This window comes from Stenella coeruleoalba (assembly GCF_951394435.1).
Source record: "Stenella coeruleoalba genome assembly, contig: scaffold_120, whole genome shotgun sequence".
Lineage (NCBI taxonomy): Eukaryota > Metazoa > Chordata > Mammalia > Artiodactyla > Delphinidae > Stenella > Stenella coeruleoalba.
The window spans coordinates 386008-401423 of NW_027646227.1; the positions used below are offsets into that span (position 1 = coordinate 386008).

General features: G+C 43.8%; 1 long non-coding RNA gene across 1 annotated transcript in view; it reads right to left on the minus strand.

The window, feature by feature from the left end:
- Window positions 1–15180, minus strand: part of LOC307181250 — a 356489-nt gene extending 341309 nt beyond the window's left edge. The window contains exon 1 of the long non-coding RNA XR_013826225.1: window positions 15119–15180. This is a non-coding gene — a long non-coding RNA (uncharacterized lncRNA). The remainder of the gene's footprint in view (window positions 1–15118) is intronic.
- Between the last annotated feature and the right edge of the window lie 236 nt (window positions 15181–15416).

Sequence of the window (15416 nt, forward strand, 5' to 3'; positions counted from 1 at the left end):
CTTTACTAACACTCTCCCCACTTGGAGAGTCAGTCCCTTTAACCTCCTGTTTGGCCCACTTTGCAAATTCTGCGGAAGATGAACAGGAATAGTGAGAACCAATGAGAGGCTAGCTGGAGGTGTCTGGACGGGCAAATTTAACTCTCATTTCCCACCAGGAAGAGGAATTAACCAAAGGCTCAGCATGCCGGGCCGGAACCAGATTAGGGCCTGAAGCCATCCTGCGGTGTTGCGGCCAGGTCACAAGAAAGCGAGTTGAAGAAAGGAGCTCAGGGGCACTGTAATTCACAAACCTGCAGAGTTATAAATGACAGCTATCGTCCAAAAATAGACTGAAGTAAGGCTGCCAAGAGGACTTGAAAGCGGGGCAGAATTGCAGGAAACCGATTTCAGGAGGTAGACTGGAATTGCATTGAAAGCATAGGAAAAGAGGCAGAACGTCCACAATGATGCACTTGGCCAAAAAGGGCATATGCGTTTTTTCCTGAATATATTCAGGAAAAAACGCATACGCCCTTTTTGGCCAACCAAGCAAGCTTGCAAAGGAAATCTGCACTACAATGAAGTCTCACTTCCCCCCGGTCAAAAGGGCCATCTGAAAAAAGTGTAAAATCCAGAAAGGCAGGACAGGCCATGGAGAACTGGGAGCCTTGTTATGCTGATGGGCGGGATGTAAATTGCCAACAACCACTCGGGAGAAGTGTATGGTGTTTCCTGAAACATCTAAAAAACAAAGCAACAGAACCTAGGGCACTTCCACTTATGGTCCTATAGCTTAGGGAAATTAAAATCAAAAAGACACAGCCACCCCAAAGTTTGGAACGGCTCTGTTTACAAGAACCTCGTTTACAGTACAAGTTCAACATCACAGAAAGTGAAAAATGGATAAAGAAGTTGTGGTATTTACTTACAAAGCAATATCACTCAGCAATGAAATCTGTGTCATCAGGCCCTTAGCATCACAATGAGTGGATTCAGGTATGATGATTCTAACTGAAATAAGTAACACAGAAAAAGAAACATCATAAGATATCAGTAATACACGGAATGGAAACTTGGCTACACAGGAACTGAATTACAGAACAGAACAGGGTCTCAAATTTAGAAAAACAACTTATGCTTGCTTAAGGGTAAAGGTGAGTTGGGGTGCTGCATAAAACCAGAGATTGAAATGAGCACAGATAAAGTTCCTTAAGCCAAATATGGAATAGACAAGAGCTACTCCTTGCTCAACGAAATGGACTCAACACCCCATATTAAACGCCTAAGAATGTACCTGACTAGTAAATATCTTAAAACCTATGGATTGCTATGTCTCCAAAAGAGAATCAAGCATGTGTACAGGGGCATAAATGCAGCAGTGATAGGATTGAAGAGGTTCGGTCAGCAAATGAAGACCCTTTGAAGTCATATTGCATGGTACCCATTCCACGGGTTTCAACTACCCAGGTTTAAGGTATTCTTCCTTCAGCTAAAACATGCATGTGGAACCTAGAGTATGATCAACCATGTGATCGGGAGACGTGTTCAAATATGTCTCAGTTTTCCTCCCCTGGTACTCGGGTGCAACATTCCAGACGCTTTACTAACACTCTCCCCACTTGGAGAGTCAGTCCCTTTAACCTCCTGTTTGGCCCAGTTTGCAATTTCTGCGGAAGATGAACAGGAATTGCGAGAACCAATGAGAGGCTAGCTGGAGGTGTCTGGTCGGGCAAATTTAACTCTCATTTCCCACCAGGAAGAGGAATTAACCAAAGGCTCAGCATGCCGTGCCGGAACCAGATTAGGGCCTGAAGCCATCCTGCGGTGTTGCGGCCAGGTCACAAGAAAGCGAGTTGAAGAAAGGAGCTCAGGGGCACTGTAATTCACAAACCTGCAGAGTTATAAATGACAGCTATCGTCCAAAAATAGACTGAAGTAAGGCTGCCAAGAGGACTTGAAAGCGGGGCAGAATTGCAGGAAACCGATTTCAGGAGGTAGACTGGAATTGCATTGAAAGCATAGGAAAAGAGGCAGAACGTCCACAATGATGCACTTGGCCAAAAAGGGCGTATGCGTTTTTTCCTGAATATATTCAGGAAAAAACGCATACGCCCTTTTTGGCCAACCAAGCAAGCTTGCAAAGGAAATCTGCACTACAATGAAGTCTCACTTCCCCCCGGTCAAAAGGGCCATCTGAAAAAAGTGTAAAATCCAGAAAGGCAGAACAGGCCATGGAGAACTGGGAGCCTTGTTATGCTGATGGGCGGGATGTAAATTGCCAACAACCACTCGGGAGAAGTGTATGGTGTTTCCTGAAACATCGAAAAAACAAAGCAACAGAACCTAGGGCACTTCCACTTATGGTCCTATAGCTTTGGGAAATTAAAATCAAAAAGACACAGCCACCCCAAAGTTTGGAACGGCTTTGTTTACAAGAACCTCGTTTACAGTACAAGTTCAACATCGCAGAAAGTGAAAAATGGATAAAGAAGTTGTGGTATTTACTTACAAAGCAATATCACTCAGCAATGAAATCTGTGTCATCAGGCCCTTAGCAGCACAATGAGTGGATTCAGGTATGATGATTCTAACTGAAATAAGTCACACAGAAAAAGAAACATCATAAGATATCAGTAATACACGGAATGGAAACTTGGCTACACAGGAACTGAATTACAGAACAGAACAGGGTCTCAAATTTAGAAAAACAACTTATGCTTGCTTAAGGGTAAAGGTGAGTTGGGGTGCTGCATAAAACCAGAGATTGAAATGAGCACAGATAAAGTTCCTTAAGCCAAATATGGAATAGACAAGAGCTACTCCTTGCTCAACGAAATGGACTCAACACCCCATATTAAACGCATAAGAATGTACCTGACTAGTAAGTATCTTAAAACCTATGGATTGCTATGTCTCCGAAAGAGAATCAAACATGTGTACAGGGGCATAAATGCAGCAGTGATAGGATTGGAGAGGTTCGGTGAGCAAATGAAGACCCTTTGAAGTCATATTGCATGGTACCCATTCCACGGGTTTCAACTACCCAGGTTTAAGGTATTCTTCCTTCAGCTAAAACATGCATGTGGAACCTAGAGTATGATCAACCATGTGATCGGGAGACGTGTTCAAATATGTCTCAGTTTTCCTCCCCTGGTACTCGGGTGCAACATTCCAGACGCTTTACTAACACTCTCCCCACTTGGAGAGTCAGTCCCTTTAACCTCCTGTATGGCCCAGTTTGCAATTTCTGCGGAAGATGAACAGGAATAGCGAGAACCAATGAGAGGCTAGCTGGAGGTGTCTGGACGGGCAAATTTAACTCTCATTTCCCACCAGGAAGAGGAATTAACCAAAGGCTCTGCATGCCGGGCCGGAGCCAGATTAGGGCCTGAAGCCATCCTGCGGTGTTGCGGCCAGGTCACAAGAAAGCGAGTTGAAGAAAGGAGCTCAGGGGCACTGTAATTCACAAACCTGCAGAGTTATAAATGACAGCTATCGTCCAAAAATAGACTGAAGTAAGGCTGCCAAGAGGACTTGAAAGCGGGGCAGAATTGCAGAAAACCGATTTCAGGAGGTAGACTGGAATTGCATTGAAAGCATAGGAAAAGAGGCAGAACGTCCACAATGATGCACTTGGCCAAAAAGGGCGTATGCATTTTTTCCTGAATATATTCAGGAAAACACGCATACGCACTTTTGGGCCAACCAAGCAAGCTTGCAAAGGAAATCTGCACTACAATGAAGTCTCACTTCCCCCCGGTCAAAAGGGCCATCTGAAAAAAGTGTAAAATCCAGAAAGGCAGGACAGGCCATGGAGAATGGGGAGCCTTGTTATGCTGATGGGCGGGATGTAAATTGCCAACAACCACTCGGGAGAAGTGTATGGTGTTTCCTGAAACATCTAAAAAACAAACAACAGAGCCTAGGGCACTTCCACATATGGTCCTATAGTTTAGGGAAATTAAAATGAAAAAGACACAGCCACCCCAAAGTTTGGGACGCCTCCGTTTACAAGAACCTCGTTTACCGTACAAGTTCAATATCACAGAAAGTGAAAAATGGATAAAGAACTTGTTGTACTTACGTACAATGCAGTATCACTCAGCAATGAAATCTATGTCATCAGGCCCGTAGCAGCATAAGAGTGGATTCAGGTACGATGATTCTAACTGCAATAAGTCACACAGAAAAAGAAACATCATAAGATATCACTAATACACGGAATGTAAACTTGGCTACACAGGAACTGCATTCCAAAACAGAACAGGGTCTCAAATTTAGAAAACCAACTTATGCTTGCTTAAGGGGAAAGGTGAGTTGGGGTGCTGCATAAAACCAGAGATTGAAATGAGCACAGATAAAGTTCCTTAAGTCAAATATGGAATAGACAAGAGCTACTCCTTGCTCAACGAAATGGATTCAACACCGCATATTAAACGCCTAAGAATGTACCTGACTAGTAAGTATCTTAAAACCTATGGATTGCTATGTCTCCGAAAGAGAATCAAGCATGTGTACAGGGGCATAAACGCAGCAGTGATAGGATTGGAGAGGTTCGGTGAGCAAATGAAGACCCTTTGAAGTCATATTGCATGGTACCCATTACACGGGTCTTAACTCTCCAGGTTTAAGGTATTCTTCCTTCAGCTAAAACATGCATGTGGAACCCAAGTATGATCAACCATGTGAACGGGAGACGTGTTCAAATATGTCTCAGTTTTCCTCCCCTGGTACTCGGGTGCAACATTCCAGACGCTTTACTAACACTCTCCCCACTTGGAGAGTCAGCGCCTGTAACCTCCTGTTTGGCCCAGTTTGCAATTTCTGCGGAAGATGAACAGGAATAGCGAGAACCAATGAGAGGCTAGCTGGAGGTGTCTGGACGGGCAAATTTAACTCTCATTTCCCACCAGGAAGAGGAATTAACCAAAGGCTCAGCATGCCGGGCCGGAACCAGATTAGGGCCTGAAGCCATCCTGCGGTGTTGCGGCCAGGTCACAAGAAAGCGAGTTGAAGAAAGGAGCTCAGGGGCACTGTAATTCACAAACCTGCAGAGTTATAAATGACAGCTATCGTCCAAAAATAGACTGAAGTAAGGCTGCCAAGAGGACTTGAAAGCGGGGCAGAATTGCAGGAAACCGATTTCAGGAGGTAGACTGGAATTGCATTGAAAGCATAGGAAAAGAGGCAGAACGTCCACAATGATGCACTTGGCCAAAAAGGGCGTATGCGTTTTTTCCTGAATATATTCAGGAAAAAACGCATACGCCCTTTTTGGCCAACCAAGCAAGCTTGCAAAGGAAATCTGCACTACAATGAAGTCTCACTTCCCCCCGGTCAAAAGGGCCATCTGAAAAAAGTGTAAAATCCAGAAAGGCAACAGGCCATTGTGAACTGGGAGCCTTGTTATGCTGATGGGCGGGATGTAAATTGCCAACAGACACTCGGGAGAAGTGTATGGTGTTTCCTGAAACATCTAAAAAACAAAGCAACAGAGCCTAGGGCACTTCCAATTATGGCCCTATAGCTTAGGGAAATTAAAATCAAAAAGACACAGCCACCCCAAAGTTTGGAACGGCTCTGTTTACAAGAACCTCGTTTACAGTACAAGTTCAACATCGCAAAAAGTGAAAAATGGATAAATAAGTTGTGGTATTCACTTACAAAGCAATATCTCTCAGCAATGAAATCTATGTCATCAGGCCCTTAGCAGCACAATGAGTGGATTCAGGTATGATGATTCTAACTGAAATAAGTCACACAGAAAAAGAAACATCATAAGATATCAGTAATACACGGAATGGAAACTTGGCTACACAGGAAACTGAATTACAGAACAGAACAGGGTCTCAAATTTAGAAAAACAACTTATTCTTGCTTAAGGGTAAAGGTGAGTTGGGGTGCTGCATAAAACCAGAGATTGAAATGAGCACAGATAAAGTTCCTTAAGTCAAATATGGAATAGACAAGAGCTACTCCTTGCTCAACGAAATGGATTCAACACCGCATATTAAACGCCTAAGAATGTACCTGACTAGTAAGTATCTTAAAACCTATGGATTGCTATGTCTCCGAAAGAGAATGAAGCATGTTTACAGGGGTATAAACGCAGCAGTGATAGGATTGGAGAGGTTCGGTGAGCAAATGAAGACCCTTTGAAGTCATATTGCATGGTACCCATTCCACGGGTTTCAACTACCCAGGTTTTAGGTATTCTTCCTTCAGCTAAAACATGCATGTGGAACCTAGAGTATGATCAACCATGTGAACGGGAGACGTGTTCAAATATGTTTCAGTTTTCCTCCCCTGGTACTCGGGTGCAACATTCCAGACGCTTTACTAACACTCTCCCCACTTGGAGAGTCAGGGCCTTTAACCTCCTGTTTGGCCCAGTTTGCAATTTCTGCGGAAGATGAACAGGAATAGCGAGAACCAATGAGAGGCTAGCTGGAGGTGTCTGGACGGGCAAATTTAACTCTCATTTCCCACCAGGAAGAGGAAATAACCAAAGGCTCAGCGTGCCGTACCGGAACCAGATTAGGGCCTGAAGCCATCCTGCGGTGTTGCGGCCAGCTCAAAAGAAAGCGAGTTGAAGAAAGGAGCTCAGAGGCACTTTAATTCACAAACATGCAGAGTTATAAATGACAGCTATCGTCCAAAAATATACTGAAGTAAGGCTGCCAAGAGGACTTGAAAGCGGGGCAGAATTGCAGGAAACTGATTTCAGGAGGTAGACTGGAATTGCATTGCAAGCATAGGAAAAGAGGCAGAACGTCCACAATGATGCACTTGGCCAAAAAGGGCGTATGCGTTTTTTCCTGAATATATTCAGGAAAAAACGCATACGCACTTTTTGGCCAACCAAGCAAGGTTGCAAAGGAAATCTGCACTACAATGAAGTCTCACTTCCCCCCGGTCAAAAGGGCCATCTGAAAAAAGTGTAAAATCCAGAAAGGCAGGACAGGCCATGGAGAACTGGGAGCCTTTTTATGCTGATGGGCGGGATGTAAATTGCCAACAACCACTCGGGAGAAGTGTATGGTGTTTCCTGAAACATCTAAAAAACAAAGCAACAGAACCTAGGGCACTTCCACTTATGGTCCTATAGCTTAGGGAAATTAAAATCAAAAAGACACAGCCACCCCAAAGTTTGGAACGGCTCTGTTTACAAGAACCTCGTTTACAGTACAAGTTCAACATCGCAGAAAGTGAAAAATGGATAAAGAAGTTGTGGTATTTACTTACAAAGCAATATCACTCAGCAATGAAATCTGTGTCATCAGGCCCTTAGCAGCACAATGAGTGGATTCAGGTATGATGATTCTAACTGAAATAAGTCACACAGAAAAAGAAACATCATAAGATATCAGTAATACACGGAATGTAACCTTGGCTACACAGGAACTGAATTACAGAACAGAACAGGGTCTCAAATTTAGAAAACCAACTTATGCTTGCTTAAGGGTAAAGGTGAGTTGGGGTGCTGCATAAAACCAGAGATTGAAATGAGCACAGATAAAGTTCCTTAAGTCAAATATGGAATAGACAAGAGCTACTCCTTGCTCAACGAAATGGACTCAACACCGCATATTAAACGCCTAAGAATGTACCTGACTAGTAAGTATCTTAAAACCTATGGATTGCTATGTCTCTGAAAGAGAATCAAGCATGTGTACAGGGGCATAAACGCAGCAGTGATAGGATTGGAGAGGTTCGGTGAGCAAATGAAGACCCTTTGAAGTCATATTGCATGGTACCCATTACACGGGTTTCAACTCTCCAGGTTTAAGGTATTCTTCCTTCAGCTAAAACATGCATGTGGAACCCAAGTATGATCAACCATGTGAACGGGAGACGTGTTCAAATATGTCTCAGTTTTCCTCCCCTGGTACTCGGGTGCAACATTCCAGACGCTTTACTAACACTCTCCCCACTTGGAGAGTCAGCGCCTTTAACCTCCTGTTTGGCCCAGTTTGCAATTTCTGCGGAAGATGAACAGGAATAGCGAGAACCAATGAGAGGCTAGCTGGAGGTGTCTGGACGGGCAAATTTAACTCTCATTTCCCAACAGGAAGAGGAAATAACCAAAGGCTCAGCGTGCCGTACCGGAACCAGATTAGGGCCTGAAGCCATCCTGCGGTGTTTCGGCCTGGTCACAAGAAAGCGAGTTGAAGAAAGGAGCTCAGGGGCACTGTAATTCACAAACCTGCAGAGTTATAAATGACAGCTATCGTCCAAAAATAGACTGAAGTAAGGCTGCCAAGAGGACTTGAAAGCGGGGCAGAATTGCAGGAAACCGATTTCAGGAGGTAGACTGGAATTGCATTGAAAGCATAGGAAAAGAGGCAGAACGTCCACAATGATGCACTTGGCCAAAAAGGGCGTATGCGTTTTTTCTTGAATATATTCAGGAAAAAACGCATACGCCCTTTTTGGCCAACCAAGCAAGCTTGCAAAGGAAATCTGCACTACAATGAAGTCTCACTTCCCCCCGGTCAAAAGGGCCATCTGAAAAAAGTGTAAAATCCAGAAAGGCAAGACAGGCCATGGAGAACTGGGAGCCTTTTTATGCTGATGGGCGGGATTTAAATTGCCAACAACCACTCGGGAGAAGTGTATGGTGTTTCCTGAAACATCTAAAAAACAAACCAACAGAGCCTAGGGCACTTCCACTTATGGTCCTATAGCTTAGGGAAATTAAAATCAAAAAGACACAGCCACCCCAAAGTTTGGGACACCTCCGTTTACAAGAACCTCGTTTACCGTACAAGTTCAATATCACAGAAAGTGAAAAATGGATAAAGAACTTGTGGTACTTACGTACAATGCAGTATCACTCAGCAATGAAATATATGTCATCAGGCCCATAGCAGCATAATGAGTGGATTCAGGTACGATGATTCTAACTTAAATAAGTCACACAGAAAAAGAAACATCATAAGATATCACTAACACACGGAATGTAAACTTGGCTACACAGGAACTGCATTCCAAAACAGAACAGGGTCTCAAATTTAGAAAACCAACTTATGCTTGCTTAAGGGGAAAGGTGAGTTGGGGTGCTGCATAAAACCAGAGATTGAAATGAGCACAGATAAAGTTCCTTAAGCCAAATATGGAATAGACAAGAGCTACTCCTTGCTCAACGAAATGGACTCAACACCCCATATTAAACGCCTAAGAATGTACCTGACTAGTAAGTATCTTAAAACCTATGGATTGCTATGTCTCCGAAAGAGAATCAAGCATGTGTACAGGGGCATAAACGCAGCAGTGATAGGATTGGAGATGTTCGGTGAGCAAATGAAGACCCTTTGAAGTCATATTGCATGGTACCCATTACACGGGTCTCAACTCTCCAGGTTTAAGGTATTCTTCCTTCAGCTAAAACATGCATGTGGAACCCAAGTATGATCAACCATGTGAACGGGAGACGTGTTCAAATATGTCTCAGTTTTCCTCCCCTGGTACTCGGGTGCAACATTCCAGACGCTTTACTAACACTCTCCCCACTTGGAGAGTCAGCGCCTTTAACCTCCTGTTTGGCCCAGTTTGCAATTTCTGCGGAAGATGAACAGGAATAGCGAGAACCAATGAGAGGCTAGCTGGAGGTGTCTGGACAGGCAAATTTAACTCTCATTTCCCAACAGGAAGAGGAAATAACCAAAGGCTCAGCGTGCCGTACCGGAACCAGATTAGGGCCTGAAGCCATCCTGCGGTGTTTCGGCCTGGTCACAAGAAAGCGAGTTGAAGAAAGGAGCTCAGGGGCACTGTAATTCACAAACCTGCAGAGTTATAAATGACAGCTATCGTCCAGAAATATACTGAAGTAAGGCTGCCAAGAGGACTTGAAAGCGGGGCAGAATTGCAGGAAACCGATTTCAGGAGGTAGACTGGAATTGCATTGAAAGCATAGGAAAAGAGGCAGAACGTCCACAATGATGCACTTGGCCAAAAAGGGCGTATGCATTTTTTCCTGAAGATATTCAGGAAAAAACGCATACGCCCTTTTTGGCCAACCAAGCAAGCTTGCAAAGGAAATCTGCACTACAATGAAGTCTCACTTCCCCCCGGTCAAAAGGGCCATCTGAAAAAAGTGTAAAATCCAGAAAGGCAGGACAGGCCATGGAGAACTGGGAGCCTTGTTATGCTGATGGGCGGGATGTAAATTGCCAACAACCACTCGGGAGAAGTGTATGGTGTTTCCTGAAACATCTAACAAACAAAGCAACAGAACCTAGGGGACTTCCACTTATGGTCCTATAGCTTAGGGAAATTAAAATCAAAAAGACACAGCCACCCCAAAGTTTGGGACGCCTCTGTTTACAAGAACCTCGTTTACAGTACAAGTTCAACATCGCAGAAAGTGAAAAATGGATAAAGAAGTTGTGGTATTTACTTACAAAGCAATATCACTCAGCAATGAAATCTGTGTCATCAGGCCCTTAGCAGCACAATGAGTGGATTCAGGTATGATGATTCTAACTGAAGTAAGTCACACAGAAAAAGAAACATCATAAGATATCAGTAATACACGGAATGTAAACTTGGCTACACAGGAACTGAATTACAGAACAGAACAGGGTCTCAAATTTAGAAAACCAACTTATGCTTGCTTAAGGGTAAAGGTGAGTTGGGGTGCTGCATAAAACCAGAGATTGAAATGAGCACAGATAAAGTTCCTTAAGTCAAATATGGAATAGACAAGAGCTACTCCTTGCTCAACGAAATGGACTCAACACCGCATATTAAACGCCTAAGAATGTACCTGACTAGTAAGTATCTTAAAACCTATGGATTGCTATGTCTCCAAAAGAGAATCAAGCATGTGTACAGGGGCATAAACGCAGCAGTGATAGGATTGGAGAGGTTCGGTGAGCAAATGAAGACCCTTTGAAGTCATATTGCATGGTACCCATTCCACGGGTTTCAACTACCCAGGTTTAAGGTATTCTTCCTTCAGCTAAAACATGCATGTGGTACCTAGAGTATGATCAACCATGTGATCAGGAGACGTGTTCAAATATGTCTCAGTTATCGTACCTGGTACTCGGGTGCAACATTCCAGACACTTTACTAACACTCTCCCGACTTGGAGAGTCAGTCCCTTTAACCTCCTGTTTGGCCCAGTTTGCAATTTCTGCGGAAGATGAACAGGAATAGCGAGAACCAATGAGAGGCTAGCTGGAGGTGTCTGGACGGGCAAATTTAACTCTCATTTCCCACCAGGAAGAGGAATTAACCAAAGGCTCAGCGTGCCGTACCGGAACCAGATTAGGGCCTGAAGCCATCCTGCGGTGTTGCGGCCAGCTCAAAAGAAAGCGAGTTGAAGAAAGGAGCTCAGGGGCACTGTAATTCACAAACCTGCAGAGTTATAAATGACAGCTATCGTCCAAAAATAGACTGAAGTAAGGCTGCCAAGAGGACTTGAAAGCGGGGCAGAATTGCAGGAAACCGATTTCAGGAGGTAGACTGGAATTGCATTGAAAGCATAGGAAAAGAGGCAGAACGTCCACAATGATGCACTTGGCCAAAAAGGGTGTATGCGTTTTTTCCTGAATATATTCAGGAAAAAACGCATACGCCCTTTTTGGCCAACCAAGCAAGCTTGCAAAGGAAATCTGCACTACAATGAAGTCTCACTTCCCCCCAGTCAAAAGGGCCATCTGAAAAAAGTGTAAAATCCAGAAAGGCAGGACAGGCCATGGAGAACTGGGAGCCTTGTTATGCTGATGGGCGGGATGTAAATTGCCAAGAGACACTCGGGAGAAGTGTATGGTGTTTCCTGAAACATCTAAAAAACAAAGCAACAGAGCCTAGGGCACTGCCACTTATGGTCCTATAGCTTAGGGAAATTAAAATAAAAAAGACACAGCCACCCCAAAGTTTGGGACGCCTCTGTTTACAAGAACCTCGTTTACAGTACAAGTTCAACATCGCAGAAAGTGAAAAATGGATAAAAAACTTGTGGTACTTACGTACAATGCAGTATCACTCAGCAATGAAATCTATGTCATCAGGCCCGTAGCAGTATAATGAGTGGATTCAGGTACGATGATTCTAACTGAAATAAGTCACACAGAAAAAGAAACATCATAAGATATCACTAATACACGGAATGTAAACTTGGCTACACAGGAACTGCATTCCAAAACAGAACAGGGTCTCAAATTTAGAAAACCAACTTATGCTTGCTTAAGGGGAAAGGTGAGTTGGGGTGCTGCATAAAACCAGACATTGAAATGAGCACAGATAAAGTTCCTTAAACCAAATATGGAATAGACAAGAGCTACTCCTTGTTCAACGAAATGGACTCAAAACCCCATATTAAACCCCTAAGAATGTACCTGACTAGTAAGTATCTTAAAACCTATGGATTGCTATGTCTCCAAAAGAGAATCAAGCGTGTGTACAGGGGAATAAACGCAGCAGTGATAGGATTGGAGAGGTTCGGTGAGCAAATGAAGACCCTTTGAAGTCATATTGCATGGTACCCATTCCACGGGTCTCAACTCTCCAGGTTTAAGGTATTCTTCCTTCAGCTAAAACATGCATGTGGAACCCAGAGTATGATCAACCATGTGAACGGGAGACGTGTTCAAATATGTCTCAGTTTTCCTCCCCTGGTACTCGGGTGCAACATTCCAGATGCTTTACTAACACTCTCCCGACTCGGAGAGTCAGTCCCTTTAAACTCCTGTTTGGCCCAGTTTGCAATTTCTGCGGAAGATGAACAGGAATAGCGAGAACCAATGAGAGGCTAACTGGAGGTGTCTGGACGGGCAAATTTAACTCTCATTTCCCACCAGGAAGAGGAATTAACCAAAGGCTCAGCATGCCGGGCCGGAACCAGATTAGGGCCTGAAGCCATCCTGCGGTGTTGCGGCCAGGTCACAAGAAAACGAGTTGAAGAAAGGAGCTCAGGGGCACTGTAATTCACAAACCTGCAGAGTTATAAATGACAGCTATCGTCCAAAAATAGACTGAAGTAAGGCTGCCAAGAGGACTTGAAAGCGGGGCAGAATTGCAGGAAACCGATTTCAGGAGGTAGACTGGAATTGCATTGAAAGCATAGGAAAAGAGGCAGAACGTCCACAATGATGCACTTGGCCAAAAAGGGCGTATGCGTTTTTTCCTGAATATATTCAGGAAAAAACGCATACGCCCTTTTTGGCCAACCAAGCAAGCTTGCAAAGGAAATCTGCACTACAATGAAGTCTCACTTCCCCCCGGTCAAAAGGGCCATCTGAAAAAAGTGTAAAATCCAGAAAGGCAGGACAGGCCATGGAGAACTGGGAGCCTTGTTATGCTGATGGGCGGGATGTAAATTGCCAACAGACACTCGGGAGAAGTGTATGGTGTTTCCTGAAACATGTAAAAAACAAAGCAACAGAACCTAGGGCACTTCCACTTATGGTCCTATAGCTTAGGGAAATTAAAATCAAAAAGACACAGCCACCCCAAAGTTTGGAACGGCTCTGTTTACAAGAACCTCATTTACAGTACAAGTTCAACATCGCAGAAAGTGAAAAATGGATAAAGAACTTGTGGTACTTACGTACAATGCAGTATCACTCAGCAATGAAATCTATGTCATCAGGCCCGTAGCAGCATAATGAGTAGATTCAGGTACGATGATTCTAACTGAAATAAGTCACACAGAAAAAGAAACATCTTAAGATATCACTAATACACGGAATGTAAACTTGGCTACACAGGAACTGAATTCCAAAACAGAACAGGTTCTCAAATTTAGAAAACCAACTTATGCTTGCTTAAGGGTAAAGGTGAGTTGGGGTGCTGCATAAAACCAGAGATTGAAATGAGCACAGATAAAGTTCCTTAAGCCAAATATGGAATAGACAAGAGCTACTCCTTGCTCAACGAAATGGACTCAACACCGCATATTAAACGCCTAAGAATGTACCTGACTAGTAAGTATCTTAAAACCTATGGATTGCTATGTCTCCAAAAGAGAATCAAGCATGTGTACAGGGGCATAAACGCAGCAGTGATAGGATTGGAGAGGTTCGGTGAGCAAATGAAGACCCTTTGAAGTCATATTGCATGGTACCCATTCTTCGGGTTTCAACTACCCAGATTTTAGGTATTCTTCCTTCAGCTAAAACATGCACGTGGAACCCAGAGTATGATCAACCATGTGATCGGGAGACGTGTTCAAATATGTCTCAGTTTTCCTCCCCTGGTACTCGGGTGCAACATTCCAGACACTTTACTAACACTCTCCCCACTTGGAGAGTCAGCGCCTTTAACCTCCTGTTTGGCCCAGTTTGCAATTTCTGCGGAAGATGAACAGGAATAGCGAGAACCAATGAGAGGCTAGCTGGAGGTGTCTGGACGGGCAAATTTAACTCTCATTTCCCACCAGGAAGAGGAATTAACCAAAGGCTCAGCATGCCGGGCCGGAACCAGATTAGGGCCTGAAGCCATCCTGCGGTGTTGCGGCCAGGTCACAAGAAAGCGAGTTGAAGAAAGGAGCTCAGGGGCACTGTAATTCACAAACCTGCAGAGTTATAAATGACAGCTATCGTCCAAAAATAGACTGAAGTAAGGCTGCCAAGAGGACTTGAAAGCGGGGCAGAATTGCAGGAAACCGATTTCAGGAGGTAGACTGGAATTGCATTGAAAGCATAGGAAAAGAGGCAGAACGTCCACAATGATGCACTTGGCCAAAAAGGGCGTATGCGTTTTTTCCTGAATATATTCAGGAAAAAACGCATACGCCCTTTTTGGCCAACCAAGCAAGCTTGCAAAGGAAATCTGCACTACAATGAAGTCTCACTTCCCCCCGGCCAAAAGGGCCATCTGAAAAAAGTGTAAAATCCAGAAAGGCAACAGGCCATTGAGAACTGGGAGCCTTGTTATGCTGATGGGCGGGATGTAAATTGCCAACAGACACTTGGGAGAAGTGTATGGTGTTTCCTGAAACATGTAAAAAACAAAGCAACAGAACCTAGGGAACTTCCACTTATGGTCCTATAGCTTAGGGAAATTAAAATCAAAAAGACACAGCCACCCCAAAGTTTGGAACGGCTCTGTTTAAAAGAACCTCGTTTACAGTACAAGTTCAACATCGCAGAAAGTGAAAAATGGATAAAGAACTTGTGGTACTTACGTACAATGCAGTATCACTCAGCAATGAAATCTATGTCATCAGGCCCGCAGCAGCATAATGAGTAGATTCAGGTACGATGATTCTAACTGAAATAAGTCACACAGAAAAAGAAACATCATAAGATATCACTAATACACGGAATGTAAACTTGGCTACACAGGAACTGAATTCCAAAACAGAACAGGTTCTCAAATTTAGAAAACCAACTTATGCTTGCTTAAGGGGAAAGGTGAGTTGGGTTGCTGCATAAAACCAGAGATTGAAATGAGCACAGATAAAGTTCCTTAAGCCAAATATG